The 16,515-nt window shown below is 49.1% G+C and overlaps 1 pseudogene; it reads left to right on the forward strand.

Moving 5' to 3' along the window:
- LOC138452772 (ATP-dependent Clp protease proteolytic subunit, mitochondrial-like) overlaps positions 1-10,182 on the forward strand; it is a 30,336-nt pseudogene extending 20,154 nt beyond the window's left edge.
- Positions 10,183-16,515: the final 6,333 nt, after the last annotated feature.

Raw genomic sequence — 16,515 nt, forward strand, 5'->3', positions numbered from 1 at the left:
CTGTTCTTTGCTACTGTTGGGAGTGTCCCAAAGGCTAAAGCTACCAAAGTGAAATGCACTAAGTGCAATTTTGTACTCAGTCGCAGACTACCTAGACAGTACTCCTACGGGACCACCTCCATGCACCACCACACCAAATCCAATGACTGCAATGCTCTCAGAAAGGTTGTTCCTTTCTCAGCAAGTAGTAAGCTGTCTTCCTCCACCTCATCTTCCTCAACAAATACTGTAACCACACAGCCTGATGTCTGCGGGCATTTGTGTGTTATGAATAAATAAATAAATAGAGGGGCTACGGACCATTATCATCCATTGCAGCCCCTGAAATGGGGGATAAAGGCCATTAACACCCCTGGTTCCCAAAGCGGGAACTCAGGGTGCTGAAACATAGATTTGTCTTCCTATAGCGGGATGCCTGCGGCGTCCAGCTGTAAGAAGGAAGGAAAATACCTTTCCAAGACAGCCAACATGGAAAGAGAAGGTGGGGCTCTGTGCACAGCTCCTCTTCCCTTGCCATGGGAGCCTGCAAAACCCTATCAACATATTACCACAAGGCCTTTTTTCCCCTTTCAAACCTATACTACCTTTAAATAACTTTACCACATAGCCGGTCCCAGGTAGACATAGCCACTTAGACACCATTTTTCGTCCCTAGCAGTCATGGCCAGTAGCCAGATTGTCCGTGTCATAACCTTATGCCATGACGCAGACAATCTGGCTACTGGCCACGACCACAAGCTATACCTCAGTCACCTAAGGTATATGACACATTTTTGTACCTACATTATTACACTTGTCAAAAAATAAAACACAGGCACATTTGCAAAACCATGCTTTAATGTCCTTGCCAATGCTCCATACGAGTTTGCTTGAAATCCGCCCATGTTTTATTTTTTAAAAAGTGTCAAAATGTATGTATATACAATAGTCATATAACTTAGCCCCCACCTGACAAAATCCATTCAGTCGTTACACAAACATTGAAGGTTGGGTCTATAATCTTTCTCAAAACTTTTGTCCACATTCGTCAAACGGCAACAAAGTTTTAAGCCATTTAAAAATGTTGAGACCCCCCCTCTAATTTCTCCCCTTCTTGAGAAAATCCCACCAAACTTTAGAAAACCATTTATATCTAGATCCAAAATCGTTTTGCCAAATGTTGTGCAGATTCGTCAAATGACACCACATTTATATGCCTTTACAATATTTTGGGACACGTGGTGCAAAAGTTCTAAGGCATCCAAAAACTGCTTTTCCCCAACCCTGTAATGTAGAAATAGGTACAAATGTCCCAGGACATCTGAAGTGTCCACGAACACCACAGGACTGCCCCAGGACATCTGGAGTGTTCGCAGACTTGCGGAGGGTGAAACAACCCGTTTTTTGGCTTCTCGGCTTCTCATGGCCATATCCAATCCAATCCTCATCCCCTCCACATCCCCAGAGATTGTTTGTTGAGTTTAACAAGTGCAATGCTGCTTTTTTAAAAATGTTTTCACCGCTCCAAAAAAGTCTGCCAATCCAAGATGGCGGGCGTTTCAGGAAAACCGACGCATTTCACATTTTCTCACCACCGAATCAGTGGCCGCGTCCCGATGTCCGTGGACCACGCAAAAGTCAGCAAATTTTTCTGGCCAATCAGAGCCCAGTCCGTGGACAGTGCAGGGAAGTGAGTCTGCAGATCGGACATAGATATCACTAATTTTTTTGCCTTACGTTGTGGTCGTTTAAAAGAAAACTACTGGACGGATGTACACCAAATTAACAAAAGCACGCTTTCGGGACCAAGCTGCCGCTCCTGCGGCAAATTTGGTTAAAATCCATCCAGCGGTTTGGGCTGTAGGCGTGAGCAAAGTTTTTTTAACATTATGTCTATGGGAAAAAATAAAATTTTCAGACCCCCCCATAACTTTGTCCCCCCTGGAGCAAACCTCACCAAACTTTGCAAAAGAATTCAGAGTGGGCCATATACATTATTTGCAAAGTATGGTGAGGATTCGTCCAGGGGGAGCTAAGTTATAAGCCATCCAAAAAGTGCTCTTCCTATGAGATTGGCAACTTAACCATAACTACATGGCCGCTACTGCAGACCATGTAATATATATAGGCATAAGTGATGTGTGAATGTTTCCACTACGCATTATGGCAGAGCTGGACCAGAAAAGGAAGACCTCTTTTTAGTGTGTTGCAGTTAAGAAAGCAATTGAATTACAAAAGTGAATCTCAGAAGGGCGAGACTGGACCATCCCCAGGAAGCCAAGGTCGTATCTGGCTGGGATGATCAGACAGAAGTTACAATCGTGTAAAAGAAGGAAACTCCTGTTCAGAAGACGTGAACGAAAACATGGAAGACGTCAGAAGTTCATTAAATAATAGTATTTTAAATGTACCAGAGCTCAAATTTGTGGTGTTCAGTCATGTGGAGGGATGGACAAACATGATGAACCACGCCTATGCAAGGAGACAAGCGTGCCTCCACTCCCTCGTATTCTCCAGAGCAAAGAACATTGTCAAGGCCGAGTTGAAAGCCTTCATTGACGTGCAGACCACTGAGGTTATGATAGATGATATGCTAATTGGTGGGAAGCTATGGTGATGACCAGCCCACCAGAACCTAGAAGTCCAGCCTCTGTGCTGCTGGCATAGATGGAAAACTACTGACAGATGTAAGGGTGCCAACCAATTATAGGGGGCTGTGTAGTTAAGAGCCCTATAGCTTGTGTAACCAATGGGACATTTTGTATTTAGTGATGCTCATAGTGACCTCTTTGAAGGGTGGGGTTAATAGTCCCACCTGATGTTAAGGAGCCTATCACATTCTTAGACTAGTATGGAACGTATACCTAGATGTTCCCTTTAAGCCTATCGCATTTGCCACTAGGTTTTTGTAGTTTGCCACTCAGGCTGACGTTTGCAAATGTGCAGATTAACGTAGGCAATGATGAGTTTTTGCTATAAATATAATGTTTTTGATTAACTTCTTTGAGAGATATGCTGTGAGACGTCCATTGATGTCTGTTGTACGCCCTGTTTTAGATAATTGATATTAAAACAGTCATCTTTGCCAACTTCCTGAGTTGTTTTGATTATTGATATTTGAGTATCTTCTCCATCCCCATTCATCTCAAAGTATTGCTACCTCATCTTAAAGGGCTGGGTTGGTTATCCCGGTTCAGAGCTATAAACATAATAAAACATTTAAATGAAATAAATGAAAAACTATGACTATCAACTCCACTCACACAGATAATGACCTAGCTACATACTTTGCTGCACAAATTTCCCAATCTAGAGACTCTCCCCTGACTTTCCTCACACTCCCACCTCCTACATTCTCCTCTCCACCTACTGGACCATTTTCCTCTACCTCGCATACATGTGTTTTTGCCGCCTTGTAACTTGTGGCTGGCACCTTGTTTATGCATACTAGCTTTGACCACGCAAGTGTTCGTAGCTGCCGCCATGCAACAAGTGGCTGGCACCATCCTCTTGCTTACTGATGTTGACCATGCAACTTTATGTTAGATGCCGCTGTGTAAGATGTGGCTGGCACCATATATTTGCCTACCAATCTATGGAAGCAATATTAAGCACTTATTGTAACTGTATGAAGCAACATGCATGTGTGCCTTCAAATGCACTTATGTAACTAAGTAATCCATCTTAACAGCGCTGCGATGTACGAGGGCAGTCAGCGCTTTACAAATATAAATAAATAAAATATGTCCCACTTTAGTCACTAATACTAAATAAGTCCTATCTCTACTTATGAAGGCTACCCCTTCTTGTGCTCCATCAGACCCGCTTCCTCTGCATCTAGTCAAGCCGATTGCCCCTTTAGTGGCCTCTCATCTCGCTGAACTCTTCAACCTGTCCTTTGACTCTGCTTGCTTTCCCCTCTATTTTCAAACCGGCTATGGTCATCTCTCTCCTTAAAAAGCCAGGGGCTGTCCCGGACCTACTGGCTAAACTTCGCCCTATGTCTTTCTTTACATAGTACTCTAAAGTGCTCAAAAGGTCTGTGTTCATACATTTTACAAATATCTTAGACATCCACAACCTTCGAGACCCCCTACAAGCAGGTTTCCGCTCTTTTCATTCCATAAAAAACGCTCTTATGAATGTCTCCAACTTCATCACCTCTGCCAAGCACTTCAACCTATCCTTTATCCTAATTCTTCTTTCTGCGGCCTTTGACACCAGCAATCACTCAGATCTCCCAAATACTCTCTTTTCATGGGATTCACAATCAAGCCTCCCCTGGATTGAATCTTACCTGGCACCTCACCAATTCCCTGTCTCCTGGAAAAACAACACCTCTCAACTCACTCTTCTAACTGTTGGTGTTCCAGAAGGCTCTGTCTTGGGTCCCCTCCTCTTTACACTCTACTACCCTGCTCTTGGTCACTAATGTCATCCTTTGGGTTCTCGTACCACTCTCCTCAAGTAACACCCAAATCTTCTTCTCTTTTCTTGAACTCTGCACTGATCTCTCTATCAAAATGTTCAGCTGTCTCCCTGTCTTTAAATATTGGATCGCGTGAAGTACTCCCTCTGATCTCGCAGCTTGCCTATCCAGTACTCACCTGACACTCTACCCACTCCTCTTCAGCTAGAAACCTCTGCATCATCTATGACCCTTCCCACATCCTCTCTACTTGGAGACTTTCATCTCCAAAACTGAAATGGTGGCTCACCTCAACCTCCTAAATATTAGGAAAGTCGGACACCTCCTTCCTTTCAACACTGCCAAACAGCTCTTAACCACTTGTGTCTTCTCTAAACAGGACTAAAGTGGCAGCATTCTCTTTGTTCTCCCCAACTATGACTTCTGTCCTGACGACTGGATGATTTACCTTCGCCACTCCCTCACTTCACACCTACTTCCTTGCACTGTCACTGGGCTGGGTGGCAAACATTTCCTTCCCAGCTATTGAAAACCCAGTGCCATTGCTCCTGGCTCTTTAAGTGCCAACTGCGGAGTGTCCCGAGTTATTCCTCATATTGCTTCATGTGGACAAAAGTTCAAACCCCTAGCAGCACTTATCCCTAATTTAATGGAAAACCCAAAACATTCTTCCTGTTTGAACCGGTGAAAACTCTAGGGGGCTATATGTGCAGCTTTTGGCCGAGCTTATCACTGCATGTGGAGTACTTTTTTTTTACTCCTATGTAGATGATACTCAGCTCATATTCTGCCTTGACTTCCCCTGAAAGGTTATGAGATTGCCTTGAGAAAGTGGGAATCTGGATGACAGCTAATTGGCTGCAATTGAATTGCAGTAAGACGGAGGTGCTGGTGGTGGGTCCCCAGCAGAGAGACCATCTTTGGACCTCGCTTTATTGGCCTGAGTCCCTTGCCCCCTTCCCCGCCCCATGTGCTTCTGTCAAGAATCTTGGAGTCAAACTTCTCCCCAATGGGTCTCGAGAAGCCCAGATTTCCACTGTCTGTAGTGCAGGGTTTGGGAGATTGAAGGCTCTCTGAAAAAGTCTTCCTCTGCTTCCCGCAGATAATAGGATATCCTTGATGATGTCCACAGTAATTAGTTCATTAAACTACTGTAATGGTATATACTTGGGCCAACCCAAGTATCAAATTCAGTGGATGCAAGTCCTGCAGAATGCTGCGGCCTGTTTGGCACTTGTGGCCTCTCGCTTGACTTTGTCCCTGCCACTGCTTCTCTGCCTGCACTGGCTCCCTGTGATTACTCGCATTGAGTTTAAGACTCTCTGTGTAGTCCATCGAGAATTTTATGATGCTGGCCCCCATTTTATTTAAATACAAATTGGAAAAATACTGGCCAGCAAGAAACCTGCGCCCAAGTTTGCATCTGCTTCTGCATCTGCTTCTAAATGTTCCTGAATTTTGTCGGAAACATTTGGGAGGTCGTTCGTTTTCCGTGTTGGCACCCAGCTTGTGGAATGCGCTTCCTATTGACCTGAGAATTCTGGCCGACTATGCTGTTTTTAGGAGAGTTTTGAAACACATTTGTTTAAGCGGTTCTTTTCTTCTTGCTAATCTGTTGCTTTTAGTTCTTTTGAACCTTCCCCTCCCGTTCCTGCCAGCAACTTTACCCCCTTTTGGGCCTTAGTTAGCACTGTATACATTTTAAATAAAAAAATAGAGGGTAGCTAGTATTACTTGTAGTGAAAGTTAGAGTATTAAAGCAATAATAGGACGTAGGTAGGGTTAGGGAATTAGGTGAACATGTTTGGGGGAGCACATGATTTATGGCTGGAGGTACAGCAGGGAAACCAGGAGACTCAGAATATCCCTCAAAACGTTGGCCCTTACACACAAAGCCAGGGCCAACCTTGCACCAGCATACCTTACCAACCAACTTACACCTCACACATCATCAAGACCACTTAGAGCAGCACAAGCTGTCACTATGTCCATACCGAGATTCAAACTCCATAACTCGGGTGGAGCCAGCTTCCCCGTAGAAGCTTCTAAACTATGGAACACACTCCTCGCGCTTTTAAGGGCAGAACCTTCATTTAGCCTATTCAAACACAACACGAAGAGTTGGCTTCACAACATGGACTCTATGACAGCCTAACCGTCCTGATCCCAGCACGATTGACTGCTGACGGCACACTCTTGTAATTAATGTATTTATCTTAGATTACGTATGTATGTATTTGCAATACTAAGTATGTAACTTTCTGTAACTGTAACGTAACCCTTGTTTATTGCACCTAATTGTAACTGTAACCAGATCTAACTTACGCACCCATATGCCCCCGGGCCTGGCTGCGCTTTATAAATGAAATAAATACAAATACAAATACAAATACGGTCAAAGTGGGGAGAACCCCATGTGCATTGTGTAGGTGGGGCCATATGCCAGAACAGTTTTAGGCACACATGAACTTTGAAGGCGAGGAAGCTGTGGTGTGCGACCCTCCCAAGTGTGTTGCCCCTTTAAGGGGAATGTGTCCCTCCCCTGTGTATTGCCCTTTTAACATCGGCCATGACTGTTGGCCCAAGCTAATAAAAGGAGCCTCTGCAGAACCTTCCAGAATGGCTGCAGACTCCCAAGAGGAACGACTGAGTCTGTGTCTCCGTGTCTCATTTATGTAGGCAGTGGCAGAGGTCTGCATGGTCATGGGCATGGCTGACTGTGCCCCCAATGGTGCTGGAGTCCAAAAGCACCATGGGGCCTGCTGTATGACCACGGCAGGCCCCAACCCCCACAGGCACTGGGCCTGTCTAGTGTTGGTGTTCATAGCAATACGGGGCCCATTCGATGCCCATAGCAGGCCCGCTGTAACATTGGTGACGAAGACAGAGAACCCCTGTCCCTTCGGTTCCTGTATTCTTGTTCTCTTGTTTCTTTGTGTGTGTTCGTTGGAAGGAGCAACAGAGTTATCCCCACCTTGGGGAGCTAATGCAGCAGCCTTTGCTGCATGTGAGCAGGAGTGGCATCCATCCCCGTCGGGGTGGTGGAGAAAAATGATGGGGAAGCCCTGCCAGCGATCTCCCCAGGCCGCGGCCCTCTGAGGGGGTGCACGTGCGGCTGGGGGTGGGAGTTTGCCCAACGCCCCTCTGCGGCATCCACCGCAAAGAGAGGGTGAGTGGGATGTGCTCCGTTGCAGATCGAAAAGTTATGGAGCACCCGCCCACCACCGTAGGCAGTGGTGTGCCGCTAGAAATATGGAGGGGAGCACCCACCCCCTCCCGGAGCAATGAAAGAAGTGGCTGCAAGAACAAATGGAGTAACTCCAGCCGCAACAACTAAAAAAAGGAGGGAGACCCAGACCCTGCTGGTGGACCCTCCCTGGCTGTGGCTCGTGTGGCCTGGGAAGGGTCCACCCGCAGCCCCCCCTTGTGGGCCTCACGGCCCCTGTGGCAACTGGTGTCCAAAAGAAGAAATACACCACCTGCCAGAGAGGGAGGTGGTGTGCATGCATACTCCAGCTGTCGCTCCAGTCAGGGGAGGCCCGACCCAGATGAGTCCCGTAGTGGCACTCATCGGCGCTGCTTGAAGAAAGCAACGTCTCCCGCTTGGGAGAGGGGACTGGTGGTGCAGCGTTGCTCCAGCCCGGAGCTGGGGAGTAAACAAAAGTGTCCCAGGCCGGGTGGTGAAAGCTGTGCACATGGGCTGCTCGCTGCATGGGCAGGGCGCCAGCACTCTGTTGTGCCGGCGGCCCCAGCGAAAGCAGTATGATATGATATGGCATTTATAAAGCACCTATACACGAGTGTTTCAAGGCACGACGAGGCAAGGGAGGGGAAACAGAGGGAAGACAGAGACAGCGATCCTACTAGGCCAGATGACATTGAGATCGCGCAAGTGCGGTGGAGGGGGGAAGGAGAAAAGTGCAAGGGGGGGCAGTGCAGAACATGGGATGAACAGTGAATTAATGGGGATAATGAATAGAATAAATAGGATAAGAAGTGCAGCCAGCTGGTGGCAAGTGCAAGAGTAAGTGCAGGCATAAGGTGTCAAGTGCTAGTAGGGGCTGTAGGGATACAGAAACAGTCCTTGAGTGCAAAAGTTGCCAGGAGGGCAGTGCAGGTGTGCAACTGGCCGGGGGGGGAGGGCACCTGGGCCCAAGACCAGAGGGCAGCCAGGTAAACCAGTGCAGTTTCAGATTCGGCCAGGAGATCAGCAAGGGAGAGGGGGAGAGAAAGCAAAAGCAAAGAAGAAGGTATTGAGGTGCTTCCGGAACCGGAGATGGTTCTCCTCAAATTTCAAAGAGGCAGGGAGGCTGTTCCAGAGGGAGGCCCCAGCAGAGGAAAGAGATATACCACCAACTTGCTGCTTGGAGAAGCGACTAACCCTGAGGGAGTTGGAGGTGGATGAGCAAAGTGCTCGAGAAGAAAGGCATTTAGAGAGAGAAAGTTGAAGGTATTGCGGTTCCAGGCCCCAGAAGGCCTTGTGGACAATGCAGAGGGTTTTCAACTTAATTCTTGCCGCCACAGGGAGCCAGTGCAGAGATTAAAAAGAGGGTGTTGCAGTAGTCCAGCCTAGAGAGAACCAGAGCTCTGGAGACAGTGAGCTTCTGGGGGAAGGAGAGGAAAGGAAGAATACCTCTGAGGATGTGCAGTTGGTAGTGTGACTTCTTAGAGATGTGAGGAGAAAAGGAAAGTTTGGAGTCGAAGATTACCCCAAGGTGTTTGGCCTCACAGGTGGGAGCAGGAAGAGGGCCAAGAGCGGCCAGCCAGAGAGAGACAGGGAAGGAGGGAGCAGGAGTGCCAATGAGGAGAATCTCTGTCTTGCTGGCGTTGAGGCAGTGATCATTGGCGGCACACCACCCCTGGATGGCGGACAGACAGTCAGAGATGAGAGAAGGAGAAGAGGTGGCTGAGGGGAGCCTGAAAATGAGCTGAGTGTCATCCGCGTAGCACTGAAAGATGGGGCAGAGAGTGGCTATGCGGCGGGCCGCCGGCACTGTAAGTACAGCAGCTCCATGTCGGAGCTGAAGTGAAAGATGATCCGGGGTCAGACCTATGAAACCGACATGCCTGGGCCGCCAGCAGTTAAAATGAAGACCCTACTGCCCAGGACAGATCCTCCTGGGCCACCCTGCAGTGAAATAAAGAAGATAGCGCTCCACAACAAGCGCAGTGAAAGAGATAGAGGTGAATGAGCGGCGGCTGCGTGATGTTGGGAGTGCTTAGGGTATCCAGCAAGGGAGCCTTGCTGGGTCACCATGTTGGAAGCTGCATCAGACCTCACTATGCCGCAGACCACTCATCGCCATCATGGCGGAGTAGACGGGGCACAGAGAGCGGGCAAACAATGTCTGCTCCAGGCTGCTGAGGGAAAGTATCATCTGTCTTATGGGCCCGATCGATGACTCCTTGGCCAGTCTAGTGACCGCACAACTCTTTGTCTGCATTCTGAAAGCAACAAGAAGCCTATCCGCATGTACATCGGCAGCCCGGGTGGTTCTGTGACATCATGCTTAGCGATCTATGACACGATGCAGTACATCCTGAACCCCATCTGTACATGGTGGGTGGGGCAGGCGGCCAGAATGGGGTCTCTGCATCTCGCTGCAGGATCTATGAGCATGTGACACTCTCTACCAAACTCCCGTATCACGATCCACCAGCCATCAGGCGGCATGCAGGGTCAGGCCACAGACATTGCCATCCATGCCGAGGAAATCCTCAAACTGAAGAAGCAAATTAATGCCATCTATGCCAAGCATACAAAGCAAATGTGACAACCCTGCAAAAGCGGCCCCGGGGCAGTGGCCCGTAAACATGATCAGCCACACTTGCAAACACAGTAGTAGCCCGGTTGCTGATGCCAAGGGGTTCAGCCGTTTGTTTGTGCTCCTGCAGTGTCCCGGGACCCTGGGAGCGGTGACATGTACCTTATCAAGCATGCAGGAGAGGAGGAAGTCATTGCCATAATTTGTCCTCCCTACTTAGTGCTCTGGCTGCGGAGTGTGGGTCTATCCTAAATTACTGCATGCTGTTTGGTTTTGCCTGCATTTTATGATCTGCCAATTCAAGAGCGACATCTGTAAATTGCTGAACAAAGGGTACTCTAGTGTCAGGGCTGGAAGCACAGGAGCCCTGGCAATAGCCCGGTTCACCAAGCAGTGAGAGCAGTGCGCAGAAGATGCCCGCCTTCAACAGCAACACAGGCAGCACTCTGCTGGGCCAGTAGCCCCAGCTGCAGCATGGCCGGGCCAATGTGAGGGTGAAAATAAAGCGCTGCACGTCGGCACTATGAAGGCAAAACAAAGGAACAGGCAAACCCTTGCAGGGTTCCCGGGCATCCCGAAGCGCCCCACATCAAGGACAGAGACGGACAAGAAATGCAGCAACCTGCAATGCAGGGGGTAAGGCTTCCATGTCGGTGCTAGTGATGATCAAAGGAAGGCCCCTGCTCCAACTGATGATCCCGGGGCCGAAATGGTGGTGGACTAGAATGTGCTCCATGTGGGAGCCAGATGGACAGTAAAGTGGCCCAGACACCCGGCTACACCCAGTCATCGGTGTCCGGCCAACGCAGACTTCAAGTCCACCACCTGGAAGAAGAAGTGCTATGAACAAGAGAGGGCTACAGCTTAGTACGAGTGCTTGTGTACCCTCCTGTGACAAGACACTCCTGTTTGGGGACCATGGCCAAGGAAGAGGGGAGTGAACAAAGCGCTGCCACCCCTGCCCGGTCGTCATCATCATCTGGTGCAGCCGGGTGTCATATTCCGCCCATGACAGCTTTGGAAGCGCTGGCAGCTCCATTGCATTATGTGGCAACATCGTTCACGTTGCGAGATGAGCAGTCTAGCTTATTTCCAAGATGGCCACTGCCATTATTTACCAGCCGTCAGTATGAGGCTCCGACCGTTGCAACCCATGTTTCACAGGTCATTGCGCTCATAGGGCCTCATTACACGGATGGCGGTAAGGATTTACCGGTACCGGTAAATCCTTACCGCCTTACTACGAGGTCCCTTTGCGGGTTGGGGGATTTAACGCCTGCTTTTTGCAGGCCTTAAAAACCAACCCACAAAGGGACCCAGGGACCTAATTACGGTACCACAATTTGCGGTACCGTAATTAGCAACTTCCCCATTCCCATTGAGCCCTATGGGGTAAAAATGGGAATGGGGAAGGGCAATGGTGGAAGGGGGAATTACCGCCCCGCCAACCTTGGAATGGGGCGGTAATTCCCCTTTCTGCCAAGGCGGTGCCGGTATTTTACCGGCATGAACCATGGCGCTAATAGCTAATAGTGTTCACAACTCGGGCAAGGTGGCCTCCTGGGGAGCTCGCCCTTATCTCTTCAAGAAAAAAGGAAAGAAGACAGACATTTCAGGAAGTCCATCAGAAGACCAAGGTGAGGAGGGACAGAGGGAAGGATCACCGGGTTACCCTGCTACTGGCATAGTGCTGACTTCCCCAACATCAAGGGACTAAGCCGAGGTGCCCCCTGGTGCCACCAGGTGCGGCTTTACCGGTTTTGAACTATAACATCAACACACCTGGACCTGTGGGAATTACTATCCTGAATGGACACTGGAACACCGTGAACTGGTCGCCTGCAATCCTGCAAGCACCCAGAGAGGATGCAGTAACCATGAGTTAAATAATGGAGGCCTTTATGGAAAGCATGTGTTTCATGTAGTCTAGTTAAATTAATGTGCTGCTGTATTCCCGTAAGATTGTAGGCATCTTTTAAATGGTGCCCGGAGCTAGAAATTGCATCATTCAGTGGTGGAAGTTCCACTGTCCCCAGGTTAATAAAGGGTTTGAAGTATGTGGTTGAACTGTCATCATCTCCACCGGCAGTCCGACAACCTGCGGTTTATGTGTTGATATGTGTTGTGTGATCTCCTGTTGTAGCAGTGGCATTTCCTAGTGGTGTTGGTCCTATGTTTCGGAAGTAGCCTAAGTAATGTCGTTCTGCAACAGGCGGAGGGGATTGTTTATGTTTTAGTAACATTTGTTTGTTTGTATGGAAAAGGAGGAGTGTGGTGTTTGATCCTCCCCAAGTGTGTTGACCCTTTAAGGGGAATGTGTCCCTCCCGTGTATTGCCCTTTTAACATGGGCCATGACTGTATCATGGTCCAAGCTAATAAAAGGAGCCTCTGCAGAAACGTGCACCAGAACGGCTGCAGACTCCCAAGGGGAACGACTGAGACTGTGTCTCATTTATGTAGGCCTTCAGGCCTACACGTGGAGGCACGGGCCTGCATGCCCTGATGCAGTGGGACCCTCATGCTAGTACGGTGGCAGAGGTCAGCATGGTCATGGGCATGGCTGGCTGTGCCCCCTCCCCCAATGGTGCTGGAGTCCAATAGCACCATGGGGCCTGCTGGATGACCAGGACAGGGTCCAAACCCCACAGGCATTGGGCCTGTCTAGTTCTGGTGTTCATGGCACTACGGGAGCCCACTTGATGTCCATAGCGGGCCCCCTGTAACATAAGCGAAAGGCTTATTAGGGCATGTGAATTGCTTGTGTGGGGGCGGGGGGCACGCTGGTCTTAATCTCCCTAAGGGTTACCAGGTAGTAGTCCACAGCAAAAGCCAGAACGCTGTATTATTAGAATATTTGCAAACAATTGGAATACTAAAGTTCACAAATCCATGGCCTCCAAATAATGTGCATATAAACAACTAGTGCGGAGGGGAAGGTGGGGCAGGGGGTCCCAGGAGCAGAATGTATATAAAAGAGCTGAACTGAGGCTATTCTGAGAACTAATGCAGAGGGGACAGTGGGGCGGGGTCCCAGGAGCAGAATGTATATAAAAGAGCTGAACTGAGACTATTCTGAGAACTAGAGTGGAGAGGGGACAGTGGGGCCGGGGTCCCAGGAGCAGAATGTATATAAAAGAGCTGAACTGAGACTATTCTGAGAACTAGTGCAGGGGGGGCAAGTGGGGTGGGGGTCCCAGGACCAGAATGTACATAAAAGAGCTGAACTGAAGACATGGACTAAGAAACAGGGAACTGACACTAAAGAAAACCTATAAGGCGCTGCTCTTAGACCTTCATGGAGTGTAACATCGCCACAACATTACATAAGCCCTACATTGGATACAAACCGTCATAACGCACTACTTAAAAACACAATAAGGCGATGTATGGCCGTGAGAACAGGACGGTGATTGTTTGTGATGCAGGGCAACTGTTTGCAAAGAGAGACACGTGTACTGGCATCACCGGTCTGTGCCCACTCTTGTGCCAGAGCGAATTACCCAACCTGCTTATTACACAACACAGCTGCGGCTTGACTCTAAACGTCCTGCCTCCCATTTCAAGAGTCGGGGTGCTATCTTACACAGCCTCTTTGCAACAGCCCACACTATTCCATTTATAAGAATTATGCCATATTCCCCAACAAGAACTTTGCATTCTTCTTGTAAGAACTTTGCATTCTTCTTGTTTAAAGCTTGTTATTCTGCCCAAATATCAACGCGTACTTGAAGGGAGGTCACGCCTTTTAATGTAATTTATTTATATAGCATCATCTTGGGGGCCTGTAGGCATAGGGGCGCTTAACGCCAGCAATAGGACACGAAGAGACAAAAAACAAACAAAGCAAAACGAAAACAGACAAATACGCAAATGAATCTGTTACAGCAAAAAAACAGATTCTCAGTTCTGGGCCTTGCTCCCTGGAACTCCCTCCCGCTGGATATACGTCTTGGCCCTTCTTTTTCTGTTTTTCATCGTAAGCTTTTGGCCTGGCTGTTTGCCCAAACATTTCCCCTTCACGCGGCAGCACCCGTTATGGTATGGTATTGTTTATTTATATAGCTCCTATACACAGGCAAGTGTTTCAAAGCGCTCAAGGATGGTGGGAACACGGGGAAAAAACAACAGTCGCTCTTGAAATTCTGAGGCGATAATACTCTGCACAGGCAGAGTAAGTGAGTAAAAAATACATTTAACTGTTTGGGAGAAAGCAAATAGGCCTGGCGGCGATTATGCAGCTTTAAGAGTTCAATTAAGGGCTGAGGAAAAGGGAGAACAGACATACGATCTTCAGGCGTGGTGCGTGCGGGTCGAGCAAGTGCACAGAGGGTCACAGAGGTGGGAAGGGAGGATCAAGTGCACTAGGTCGGTTGAGACTGGGGCATAGTGAGCCACTCTCTAGGGTACATTTCTCAAGTGCAATGAGTGTGGGTGAGGTGTAGGGCCCTGAGGCAAGTGCGAAAGAGGACTGGCGGGGTGCCAGGGACCAGTGAGACTCTGAGGTACACCCGACGGCCATTCAGCGTGCTGTAAGGAAGATGAGGGGAGAGAGGGAAAACAGAACTGGCTTAGCAGGGTAGAGGGAGAGAGAAGGAAAGGGAGAAGAAAGTCTTGAGGATTTTCTTGAATTTAAGGAGATCCGGCTCAAGACGGAGGGCGGCAGGGAGGCTTTTCCAGAGGGAGGCACCTGCTGAGGATAAGGATCTCCCTCCAAATCTCTGCTGGAGAAGCGGCTCACTCACAGAAGGTTGGAGGTAGATGAGCGGAGGGCTTGTGAGGGACAGTATTTAGATAGGCAGTGTTGCAGGGAGGTAGGTCCCAGGCCCCAGAAAGCCTTGTGGACAATGCAGAGGGTCTTGAACTTGATCCTTGCAGCCACAGGAAGCCAGGGGTGGGATTTCAGCGCCAGAGAGATGCAGTCCCTGGGCTTGAGGCCAAGGATAAGACTTGCGGTTCTGTTCTGGATGAGTTGCAGAGGGTGCAGAGCAGAGGCAAGGAGGGCGAGTAAGCGGCTGTTACAATAGTCCAGACTGGAGAGAACCAGTGCTCTGGAGATAGTGAGCCTCTGGGGAAAGTGAGAAAAGGTAGAGTACCTCTGAGGAGGTGAAGCTGGTAGTTTGATTTTTTAGAGGTCTCTGAAATGTGAGAGGAGAAGGAGAGAGTGGACTCAAAGATGACCCCCAGGTTTCTTGCTTCGCATTTGGGTGCATGCGCAGGGCCAAGAAAGACCGACCAGAGCGAGAGTGGGAAAGCGGGTGCAGGGGTCCCAAAGCGAACAATCTCAATCTTCATAGCATTGAGGCAGAGGTTGTTTGCAGCACACCATGACTGAATAGTGGACAGTCAGATAAGAGCGAGGAGGAAGAGGCAGCTGAGGATAGCCTGAAAGATAGTTGTGCTTCTTCCAAGTAGCACTGGAAGTTAGAGGTGGAAGTGGCAGTCATACATGCCAGGCTAGCTATATAGACGTTGAAGAACCAGGGGGATAGGTTAGATCCCTGGGGAATGCCACAGGTTGAGAGAGTGATAGTCGAGTGAAAGGCTGAGAGTTCGTTCTGGGATGGTCGGTCGGAGAGGAAGGAGGTTAACTGCGCCAGAGCCTGACCTGTGATACCTAGGATGTCACAGAGACGTGCAATCAGGATGTCGTGGTTTACTGTTTCGAAGGCAGAGGAGAGGTCAAGGAGAATGTGGAAAGATAGGGTGTTAGTGTCAAGATTTGAGAGCAGGTCTTCACGGGTGATCAGATGGGCAGTTTCCGTGCCTCAGGATGCTCTAAAGCCAGATTGATGGTCATGGAAGCAACCAATAGATTCAGTGTGGAGGGTCAGCTGAGAGATAGCCAGTTTCTCCAGGAGTCTGCCCAAGAAAGGAGTGATGGAGATAGGGCGGTAGTTTGCCGGAGGCGTGGGGTCGGCAGAGGGTTTTTTGAGCAGAGGGTGCACAAGGGAGTGCTTCAGGGCCATTGGGAAACCTCCAGTGGAAAAGGAGAGATTGCAGAGATCAGCCAAGGCTGGGGCGAGGGAGTCGATATTGTCTTTAATGATTTTGGAGGAGCAGGGGTCCACCTGTTTGGATGGAGCCTTCATAGACTGGACTTGTCTCTGACCTCATCAGGTGTGACGGGTGAGAGAGAAGAGAGGGTAAGTGGAGGAGGGGCTCTAGGGAGGCTCCGTTGATGGTGGGGGCTGTGGGGTGATAGAGAGGGTGCAAAGGATGACTTGGGTTTTTGTGGTGAAATGTGCAGCCAGGGCCGAGCAAAGATCCTGGGTGGGTGTGACATGAGAAGAGGCTGCTGCAGGATTGGGCGGTTCCTTACAGACTTTGAAAAGTTTGGCCAT

The sequence above is a fragment of the Ambystoma mexicanum genome, chromosome 4p (assembly GCF_040938575.1).
Source record: "Ambystoma mexicanum isolate Mex_15411 chromosome 4p, UKY_AmexF1_1, whole genome shotgun sequence".
Classification (NCBI taxonomy): Eukaryota; Metazoa; Chordata; class Amphibia; order Caudata; family Ambystomatidae; genus Ambystoma; species Ambystoma mexicanum.